The following is a 12,433-nucleotide window of genomic DNA, read 5'->3' on the forward strand; positions in this document are numbered from 1 at the left end:
TTCTAAAATAACTTAAAGTGACTCTGATACAACTCACACAAATTAATTTTTGAAAAAAAAACCTGAAATTATGTGAAATAATGTCTCCTATTTTAATTATTAAAACTGCATTTTATTTAACATTTAGTCTTTGGATATATTTGCTTGACAGTCATATTTTCAGCTAAGAAAAAAATAAAATGCATTCATGCGTTCTTTTTTTAAATCTCATTAATATTTTGTAATGCATTATCTACAAGTCCAGGCAAGTTCTTAAGGATTGTATTTATTGTGCTTTTTTGTTCATCTTGCATTAACAAAGGTGCCACTTAATTTAAAATATGCAGGAAGAATCCCACACAATGATCTGATAAGATGCTAACAAAATACAAGCCATGGTTCCACCACAAAACCGCGCTCGACTAAACCGCGCCCGACTTAACCACGTCGCTGATGTCATCAACAGGGCGACAACAGCGCGGAGACAGAAGCACGCTGTAAACCCTAAACCTAAAATTAACACCTAAACCTAACCCCCCTAAACCTAACCCTAATCCTAAACCTAACCCTAAACCTAATCCTAACCCTTAACCTAAACCTAAACCTAACCCTAAAGCTAACCCTTACCTTAAGTTGAATCGGCTTGCTTTCAAAGCACTATTTAAAGTGCCCTTTTTTCTCCGTGCTGGCTGTTGTCGCCCTGTTGATGACGTCAGCGACGCGGTTTAATCGGGCACGGTTTAGTCGAGCGCGGTTTTGACGGGTCACGCAAGCCATACAAAAAATTTTAAATCACAAGAAATAAATGACATGTAATTATTGATACTTTCTCAATCTGGCATCCTGCAGATATAGCCATATTGGTCCCAGATATTTCTGGGACTTGAAATCACAAAATACATGGAGGATACCAGTTTTAGAAGGCTACAGTAATAGGCTTCACAATTCGGACTGAATCATAGATTTGATTTCCCAAAGTCAGATATAGGTTTGAAAATTAGAAATTTTGCTATATATTATCACAGCTGTTGGGCTACAATGGGGTAACATCTGCATAGATCTCTGGGAAGTTATCATCCAGCCCTCTCCCAGAAAAATGAAATATACTCGGAAATATTGAAAAGGCAGAATATTTATCTGGATGTGAAAAGAAAGAAACATGTTTTAAAAGCCAGAATAGTTGCCTGTAGCTTCCTGCCCATCCCCACTGTTAATGGGCCATTAAGACGGCCAAGCTAGTCCACTTTACATAATAAAGACTTCACCAGCAGCCACAGGAAAGCATGATAATATTGGCCCTTTACTCAACTGACCACATGGCATCTGAGAACTCATCCATACCTGGATTCAAAACACAGCCTAGAGAGTAGTCCCTGCATGGCCTCATGGGAGTCTGACAACTAATCAGAATACATTTCTTACACAGGAACAGGAAACAGAGAGGTGGGACTGAACAGGTTATAAAAAGCCTAGCAAGCCCCTCCTTCAGTCCGTCTCTTCTTCTCCACCAACATTGAAGCATGTGATCACCTTTTCTGTTCAGGGCTCAAGCCATGTGGCCCTGTCCAACAATAAACCATCTTTCCAAGCAGCCTCCATGTCTCCAGTGTCTTTTTCCCCACTTGGAGCTGAACCCAGAAGGACATTTCTTTCATCAGATCTAAAAGGCAAAAGGTATCGACCAATAGAGCCGGAAATGACTAGCACGTATGTGTGGGAGAATCTTTACCTTTATTGACCAATATCTTCATTATCATGCCTAAGCTTGGTTGTTCTAGCTTTTGTCATTAGTTTGGTTTTATATGTAATTTTAGTCTCATTTTTATTAGTATGCTTCTTGACTTTTATTATAGAAATATGTTTCTCCCCACCAAAGCTTCAGAAGAAAGTTAGTGACTACTTTGTTAACTCCATAACATCTATCCCATTGCAATTCTATCACTTCATATTATGGTGATTTTATTATGGTTTTATCTTAATATTTTATCTCCTATACTGTATTGTCCACAAAATGTATATTTGCTGTATGTGTGTGTGTATTTGCTGGCACTTTATTTAAACTAAATTTGTATATCAGTGGTTGCATGATCTCTGTAGATGTCATACATTAAACAAACTACTTTGAATGGCATACATAGACAAAGATACTAAGATCTCCACTGTAGTTTGTAAAAACCAGTTTTCTGAAATGAATTCCTATACCACAATAGTGTTCCATTACCTTCTTTCAGAATACATTTTCAATTTAGTAATCCAGTTTAGAGCCTTGTTATTCTCAAGAGATTCCTCTAAATGCCAACCATAACCAACCCTGCTTAGCTTTTGAGATTAACCAGCATCAGCCACCTTCAGTTAGATATGCACTGACTCAAGTACCTTTTCAATTTCTCTGCTCCATTATGTTTTATCAGAGGTGGTATTCAGCCAGTTCAGATCGGTTCTGGCGAACTGGTAGCAGAAATTTTGAGTAGTTCGGAAAACCGGCAAATACCACCTCTGGCTGGCTCCACCCCCATCTATTCGCTGCTTCCCAAGTCCCAGCTGATTGGAGTCCCAGCTGGGTCTTCTTCTGTTGCCCTGCACAGGAGAACGGAACTGGAAATCAGGTTACTGTGGTGGGGAGGGAATGGAGATTTTACAGTATCCTTCCCCCAGGAGTGGGAAGGAATGGGGATTTTGCAGTATTCTTCCCCAGCCATGACCATCAAGCTACACCATGCCCATAGAACAGTGATTCCCACCACTGTTATGTTATAAGATGGGAGGAGTTATAACCAAACTATGTTCATTTATGGATGTGTAGTGTTATTTAAGTTTGAAATATGATTGTTTAGTGCCCCACCCCCAAAAAGCTACTGTAAATAGATCTAATTACTGGAATTCTATTCCAACGTTTTCCAACCTAAGACCTTCAGCTCTAGCAATATATTGTCTGTAAGGGTAGAATTGTGGTACCACTCATTTGTAAGGCATCTTTTTGGAAAACAACAAAATCGTAGAATCCATATGCTGCATCGCTTAAAGCCTTAGTTCAATCCTCACAACAGTTCCACATCCAGACACACAATTTGACACACAGTAAAGTGTGACTAGTTTATCGTGTATTTCTTGATCAAGTACATGCTTATCTTGACTCGGTTTGTTAATAAAATATTTACATAGAACACATGTATGTGAATATTGGCAGCTGGATAGAGTATCACTGTGGCCTTAAACTATTTTGCTCTCTATAAAGTAGTTTTAAGAGTGGGAAACTTTGTAGAAGAAGGAAATGGCAAATAATTTTATATTGTGCCATGGAAATCCCAAAAATGTAGATGCATTGATCAGTCTGAGAATTTTTGTAGGAAAAAAAAAACTATCGCTATGGTCTTCCATTTTTTCAGCTTCTAAGACTTCTTGGTTAGCCAATTAAATCTGCTAATAATGGCACACACTAAATGTGTTAGGGATGTGAAACTCAAGGTCCAGCGGCCGGATACGGCCTGCGGGGTGCTTAGATCTGACCCACAGGGCCACCCTGGAAACAGCCTATTTTCGCTGGCAGAGCTCTCAGGCCACCACAGGCACCCCTGACATGAGTGACGTATAGCTGGCCACCCCTATCCTGCCTCCCAAGGTGAGACATGATGCTGATAGGGCCCTCAATGAAATCTAGTTTGACACCCCTGTGTTAAAGCAATAATAAAACCTTTGAGCTTGGAAGGAGGAGCTGACGTCACAATGACACAACATGTGATCTTGGAGCTCCAAGATGGCAGTCAATACTTTTGGACCTAAGAGACGGTGACAGGGAAGAGTATGTCTTGCTGATCTCAGGGACACCGCAAAGACCCTGATTGATCCAGGAGAATCTCTTTTTGCTGGCGACAGAAAAGCAGCCATTGAAGCTGCTGAAGTTGGGACAGCTCCGGAACGGGAGGAAAACGGAAAGAGAAAGTGTGTCCATCTGGTGAGGAAATCTTATTATAAAAGAGACTACCCCCCAAAAAAATTAAAGCTAAATTAAATTTGAAAACAGAAGAGAACAAGCGGTGAAATTAGACAGTGTGTTATCCTTTTTAAAAATTTTCTTTTACAGATGGAACTTTTGCAACTGTTTCCTATTCTTTAAATTGAACGGATTAGTTTTTCTTCTACAACTTTTTATATTCTTTCTTTTTATACCTATGGATTAAAATCTTTTTCCTTATTTTTATAATTCTGGATTGGATGGGGTGTTTTTTTTTCTCCATTTAGGAATTTTGTTTTCTTTAAGCCTGGAATATAAAGAAGATATAAAAGGAATACAAAGAGGGCTGTAATAACAGAGGGAAAGGAAGTAACGCTGCCACTTGGAGGCTGGAGGCTTGGAAGGCTTAGAAATATTGTCTTTTCTTTTTTCTCTTTGATCATTTGACTTTGCATTTCAAGGTTCTTCAGCTTCTTTACAGAGAGTGATAGTGAGAAGAGCATGGGTTGTTTATACATGTGCTCTTCAGAATTTTGAATTGAATTGAATTTATTAGATTTATGGGCTGCCCAATCCCGGAGGACTCTGGGTGGCTTACACAGAACAAGAAAGAAGATAAACAAAATAAAAATAAATTTTTTTTAAAATTCTCCAACACGCATACGTTCTGATTGGGGCTGGACCCTACATAGTAAGGTCAACAACCCCAGGCCTGCCGGAACAGCCAGGTCTTAACAGCTTATCTGAAGGCCTTGAGGGTGGGTGAGGTCTGGACCTCTGGGGGTAGCTGATTCCACAGGGTCGGAGCAGCCACAGAGAAGGCTCTCCTCCGAGGCCCCGCCAGCCGACACTGTCCGGCTGACGGCGTCCTAAGGAGGCCCACCCTGTGAGATGTATATACATATATCTTATCGGCCGTTGGGAGGTATGTAGCAGTAGGCGGTCTCGGAAATACACTGGTCCTGAGCCATGTAGGGCTTTAAAGGTAATGACCAACACCTTGAATTGCGTTCGGAGACCAATTGGCAGCCAGTGCAGCTTGCGGAGGATAGGTGTAATATGGGTGTATCTCGGTACACTCAATATCGCTCGCGCGGTTGCTTTCTGGACTAGCTGTAGTCTCCAAACGCTTTTCAGGGGTAGCCCCATGTAGAGCGCATTGCAACAATCCAGACTTGAGGTGACAAGGGCATGAGTAACTGTTTGAAGTGCGCCCCGATCCAAGTAGGGCCGCAATTGATGCACCAGGCAAACCTGGGCAAAGGCCCCCCCTGGTCACAGCCGACAGGTGGTGTTCCAGTGTCAGCTGTGAATCCAGGAGGACCCCCAAATTGTGGGCCCTCTCTGAGGGGTGTAAATTTTCACCCCCCAGGATCAAGGATGGACTGTCTGAACTGTCCTTCGGGGGCAGCATCCACAGCCACTCGGTCTTGTCGGGACTGAGCACGAGTTTGTTTACCCCCATCCAGATCCTGACTGTGTCCAGGCATCGGCACATCACATCCGCCGCTACACTGAGTTGGCACGGGGCAGATAGATACAGTTGCGTATCATCTGCGTATTGATGGTACTTTATCCCATGCCGTCATATGATCTCACCCAGCGGTTTCATGTAGATCTTAAATAGGAGAGGAGATAGGACCGAACCCTGGGGCACCCCACAATTGAGGGGCCTAGGGGTCAACCTCTGTCCCCCGACCAACACCGACTGCGACCTACCAGAGAGGTAGGAGGAGAACTACCATAAAATAGTGCCTCACACTCCCACCTCCTCCAGACGTTGCAGGAGGATCCCATGGTCAATGGTATCGAAAGCCGCTGAGAGGTCAAGAAGCACCAGGATAGAGGAATGCCTTCTATCCCTCACCCGCCAGAGATCATCGGTCAATGCGACCAAAGCGGTTTCTGTGCTGTACCCAGGCCTGAAACCAGACTGAAAGGAATCCAGCTTTATTGGCCGCTGGAGTGTAGTGAAAACAAAGTCTCGTCTTGAAATATTATAAATGAACTTGCTTTAAATTTAATTTTTAAAAAGTTTTGAATGCTAGAGTCTTTACAAGTTGGAAGAATGGCTCAACATGAAAAAGAAACAACATTGCAAAAGATTATGTTTGAAATTCAAAAATTATCAGAAGTAACAGAAAAAATTGAGAAGAGATTGGAGAACATAGATCTTAAAACAGTAAAATTTGATGGAAAAATTGAGGATGTTCATCAAATGAAGAAAGTGGAGATCAGAGTTCTAAAAACTGAAGGAGAAAATAAACAAAGAGACAATAAAATTGTTGATACTGACAGTGAATTGAATGTGGTTGGAAATGGAAAGAGTGGAATATGGAAAGGGGAGATAGATGGACTGGAGCTCTACCCCAGATTTCAAAGTATAGAAGAAGAAAAGAGAGAAGAATTGATGGAACTAAGGAGAGAAATTTTGTCAGAAGCACTAGTGATAACCAAAGATAAGCTGATCAAAGAAGCAGATGGAGGGTTTCGAGCTTATACAAGATATGCAATAAGCAATAAGTTGCGAAGAGAAGTCCATACAAAACTTACTAAGGAAATAACCAGAATACTAATGCCACAAATGGCAAGAGACATAAGACTCATGTACTATTACTGAAAAGACACAGGCTTTAAAAAAAAAAAGTCAAATTTAGTTAAATTTAGAGCATTATGTATAAAATGAAGTGATAATGGATAGTTAAATAATTGATTGATAATGATAATAATGCATGTGCGTGTGTGTGTGTGTGTGTTGTGTTGTGTTGTGTTGTGTTTGTGCTGGGTTTCTGTCTGGATGGTCTTTTGTGACGAGCCGACAGAGAATGGAAGCAGTAAGCTTCCTCCCATATTTGGGCATACCAGGGGTTGTGACACTAAATACATACATACATACATACATAGATTTGATAAGAGGAAATTTGATATAAATTGCAAATGGTGACTACGAAAGGAGGTTTAGAAACTCTATTATTAAATATAACTAATTTTTATATAGAACATGTTATAAAGATGTAATGTTACTGGATGATATTGGGAAGACCTAATGGAATGCCATTATGTGGTTTTGCTTTAAATCTGGAATATTTTATATAAAAATATGTAAAAACAATTATAGTCAAATGAAGGTTGAGGTATGATGATAGTAATATATATAAATATATTTGATTTAAAATATATTATTTGATATGAATTGTAGGTTATGACTGGAAGGGATGCACGGAAGTTTTTGTAACCATTCAACACACTTTCTAAAATTTATAATGGAATATATTTTTGGGTTTTTTGTGTGTGTGTTTTATCTGTTTGTGTTTATTCAAAAATAAAAAAAATTCTTTATAAAAAACCTTTGAGCTTTACATTATAAAAATTTTCTTATGCTCAAATTTTAATTTCACAGGGCTTTTCTGCAAAACATAACTGGTGAAGGATGTAGCTGCATTTAGTATACCTGTACTAATTTTAAGTTTTGCATAAACCATCATCTGAGTCTTTGTCTGAAGAACTTAGTCATGCTCATCTCATTTGCAATAATTTTGTTTTTCACTGAGCTGCCAAAATTAGTAGGTTACAAGAAGTGTTAGATATGCAGGTAACATCATGTACCAGGATTTAAGATAATTTGATCTACGTTATTGCACAGAACAGTCTTTGTTATATGTCCTTGTCCACCTAGAAAATTATACATGAAGAGTTAAACTTAAAAGGAAATGCTGATCCCTCTGTTTGGAAAAGATGTAATGCCATTGAAAGAAGCTGCATGTGATCTTATGTCTGTGCCAAATGAACATCACCTGATTAATTATCAATATCACCTTTGGCCAGGGCAAAGATTGTTATTTATAACTGCAAATTGATGCCAAACTTCAAACAGTAATTCCATATTACCAAGTTCAAGACAGGAACAAGAAAAAGAAAAGGTTCTTTTCTAAATATTTAAGTAGTTGGTAATTAGATTTTGGAATAAGTATGAACCACATCCAGAGAGTAGCCAAATATATTGTTGCAGCAATTAAAATAAGTCAACAACTAACAACAAACTTATCCTGACAATCTTATTTTTCCCTTTTAACTTTGTGATTTATCTGGTGATATCTATTCCTAATCTGTTGTAAAAAAAAGAATTTATAATAATCATTAGTCATTGCATGTTATTTTAAAGAGTTCAGAAATCGTGCATTTGACTATGACAACTTTAGTTATCCAGTGTTTAAAGATTTATTTTACTAATTTATCATCTGATAATGACACCATTGTCTCTTATTTATAGATAAGCAAAATGACAGATGTCCAGGGAAGTGAATTGAAAGACCTCATAAAAATGTGTCATTTTCTATTTATAGGTCCCTAAACTAATTGATTGCTCAGAGAAAGACCATATTAGACAGATTATAACATAATCAGACACATATTAGACAGACACATCTTGGCTTCTCACCCTCAGAATAATGCTAAATATTTACCATCACATAAAAAGTATTATAGATATACATAGTCTGTAGCGATTCTCAGTCATCCAAGTCATGGTTGTCCCAAAGGTGCTTTTTCAGCAGGCAACTGGACTTTCTTGTTTTTTTTCTTTTGAAGAAGTTTTGCTTCTTATCCAAGAAGCTTCTTCAGCTCTGACGGGCTAGTGGAGTATGGAAGGATTTATATTCCTTACAGACAGCTGGTCATTTTCATAAGCACTTGGAGCTTATCTGTGTCCTCAGGTCACCTGAATAATAATGCTCCTGGTTCCTGTAGTCTGAATTTTTTCCTTTTTCTCTGGAAATCCATTCCTACACACACCATTCAAAGGGGAAAAAAGAAAAGAAAAAAATGCAGACTACAGGGATCTGTAGTGTTACATTTTGATAGTTCCAAAATTCTGATTATGATTTGTGGTTCACATTACTTTATCCTAAAAGAGGAAGTCTTTTTTGAGAAGTAGATTGTGCTTTTGTTATGGGAAACACTCTTCACATCGAGAGTTTACATAATATATTGAGCTATTTGAGAACCATTGTTGTAGAGTACTTAAGATACTGGACTTGGGAAACCCCTGATTCAAATCCACCCTGAGTCCAATAAGCTCGTTTGGTGGCTTTAGACCAGTTGGTCACTCTCAACCCAATCTACTTCACAGTGGGAGCAATGTGTATTATGAATGCTGCCTTGAAGGAAAGGTAGGATATAAAACTAACATTAGCCATCCTCATTTTAACCTAGCATGCCATTGAAACACAGCAGACTAGTTTATTGTTGAGTGTGTTAAGCAGTTATGGAAAACTAAATTGAGTACACTTAACTACAGATAAGCTACAGGATATAATACAGGTAATCTTCAACGTACAACAGTGGTTTTTTTTTAGTGACTGAAGTTACGATGGACTTAAAAAAGTGACTTCACACAACCATTGCAGCATCCCCATGGTCACATGATAAAAATTTGAATACTTGGCAATTGTTTCACATTTTAAAATGGTTGCAGTGCCCCAGGGTCATGTGAGGTCACCTTTTGTGACCTTGAGAACCAAAGTGAATGGGAAAGCCAATTTCATTTAACAATTATTACTAACTTAACAATGTGATTCACTTAGCAACTGTGGTAAGAAAGATTGAAAAAATGAGGCAAAACTCACTTAACAAATGTTTTACTTAGCAATAGGAATTTTAGACTCAATTGTGGTCACTAGGTCAAGGACTGCCTATAAAGTCAGTCTTTTAATTTCACTTCTTTCTAGAGTTTAGATCAAAGACTTTTAATTACCTTTTATAAATGCCTGCATTCACTTAATATGTTTAACCTGTTTGTTAGGATCAGCATGATATGTCAACCTTGTAACTCAGTAATTTCTGGGTCAAGATAACTGAATAAACACAAGAGTACCCAAGGTAATGCTAAATTAACAAACCATACCCAGGAATTCTCATGCTGTCCAAACCTGAGGCCAACCCTTTCTTCTACCATGAAAATAAAGAGCTTAAAAGTACACTAAAAAATTGGGCTACTCCAACTGCACCACTTTAGAGATATTTCTTTTCCTTTTCATTCCCTATTAGAATGTATAGGGGCAAAAAAAAGCGGGGTGGGCGGCTATCCTGTTTGCAATGGCTCAGTCACAGATTGACCCACCATAGATTTTTGCCATTTTTTTTAATGATAGCTAAGCCTACTGGAAACTTTGAACACCTGAATTAAACAAAAGCTTGTTGTAGTTAATCTGATACATTAACACTTTTTAAGGGGCCTGGGAAGCCACAAAACCAAGAAAATTGGGTGGAATCATTCTGAAATATTAAAGACATTAAGTCAACTTATTGCTGTGGCAAATAGAAAAGAACTGAAGTGGTTTCCCGAGGCTACTGTTACATAGGAAATGCTACTATCTATACAGTGTTCCGACCAAACATTTTAAACACTGGAATATTTCAAACTACAACAGAATCAATATGTATGAATCATGTGAAGAAGTTATGTGAACCAAGAGAATTGGATTAATTAAGTCAACATGATTGTTAACTAAGGGTGTGTAATCCAGCCAAAGTAAAACAGAACAGGAGAGCATTTTGTTTTCTACCTCTGGCAGCAAAACCTCTTAGGCTCATCCAGCAAGTCAGGTAAGTTTAGAATTTACAGGAAATGGGCTCTTCATGATCAGCTCAATACTGTATATTTTTTCAGAAGTATGTATTTTAAAATTTCGTTCTCCATCTGGCCCAGATGTGTGAATTGTACACAGCCATGTATTTTATAGATTTTAAAATTATTTTTATCCCTTTATTTTTTATAAATAACTCAAGGTAGTGAATATACCAAATATTCCTTCTTCCTCCTCCTATTGTCCCCACAACAACAACCCTGTGAGGCAAGCTTAAAGAGACTGACTGGCCCAAAGTCACCTGGGTGACTTGCATGCTTAAGGCAAGACCAGAATTCACCATTTCCTGATTTCTAGCCCTGTGCCTTAACTACTAGACCAGTGATGGCGAACTTTTTTTGGCTCACGTGCCATAAGTGGGGCAAATGCAGGGGGGTTGTGTGCAGGTATGTTGCACCCATAGTGCAATATGCGACACCCCTCCCAGTGCGCATCCATGCACTATAGCCGTTCCCCCCATTTTTTGCATGCTTTTTTCACCCTCCCCATGCTCCAGAGGCTTTATAGGAGCCTGGGGAGGGCGAAAACAGCCTCCCCCCCCCCCCCCGAGGCCCTCTGGACGCTTCAGAGACCTTCAGGAGGCTTCCCTATAGGAGCCTTTGGAGCGCTCAAAATGCCTCTCCGAGCAAACCGGAAGTCCATTCCCGAACTTCCGGTTTGCCCATAGGGCCGGTTTGTTGCACTCTGGAGGCTTCAGAGAAGCTCATAAAGTCTCCGCAGGGGCAGGGGGGGCTCTTTTCGCCCTCCCTAGGCTCCTTTAAAGCCTCTGGAGCCTGGGGAGGGCAAAAAATGGCTTTAAAAAAGGGTGAACTCAGCTGGCCAGTGTGCACATGTGCGCTGACCAGCTGACAGGGTAGCACCATGCGTGCCCTGACAAATGGCTCCGCGTGCCACCTGTGGCACGCGTGCCATAGGTTCGCCATCCCGGCATTAGACCAAACAGTCTTTATTTTATGTCACTTCTTTACATAGCAGCATGAGTGGCTCAGCACTAAATTTGTTTATTTACCTCCCCGCTTTTTTCTTTTTGTGGTTTATTTTGCTATATTTTCTTGAAAACATATTCTTACATTTAAAACACTCTTCCCCTAAAAGGCTGAAATTACAAATAAATCATGTGCAATGTACTATTTATTACCAGCTAAACCTAAGATTACCATTCCCAGCCCCTATTTTTTCTATTAATTGGTATGTAAAAAAAATTTGTGTTTATGCACAGATTTGTGACTTACCTTTAAACTTGTCAGGCATGAAAGATCAGATCCATATGTGAAAATCCTATTAAACTAATTTATTGCTAATTATGGCTATGCCCAGGAATCATCAATTAACTTAAGAGTTAGATAAGGGTCAATGGCATTTAAGGGGGTTGGACTTAGTTTGATTATTATGGCTATATAGGGATTCTAGGCTGATCCCTCTTTTAACTCTTGTCCCAGGTTCTGCCTTTGTTTTTCCTACAAAGCTGGTGGGATGCAGTCCTACAAGAAGGGAGCATATCTGATGGTGTGAACATTTTAGACTACAACTGAACTTCGGCTGTGCTTGTGGTATAATGGCCACAAGATTGAAATGTGTCAGAATTGACAAATATTGCCCTCATGAATGTGGCATTGGTAACCCAGAATAAAAGTCTAGATTAACAAAGCTATGATGGGTAATTAAAGCAGTATCTATGATCCTATTTGCTGCTGATGATAGTAAGTGAAAGACGGATTTGGAAGAGGAATAAATAGGAAAAGTATAAATTAATGAAAAAAACCTAAAGAAATGTAGGTATGTAACTTATGTGTGATTGCATATAAGACTGACCAATGCATGGGTGTCAAACTCGGTCATGTCACATGACGTATCATGA

This window comes from Thamnophis elegans, chromosome 10, assembly GCF_009769535.1.
Source record: "Thamnophis elegans isolate rThaEle1 chromosome 10, rThaEle1.pri, whole genome shotgun sequence".
In the NCBI taxonomy this organism is placed as follows: domain Eukaryota; kingdom Metazoa; phylum Chordata; class Lepidosauria; order Squamata; family Colubridae; genus Thamnophis; species Thamnophis elegans.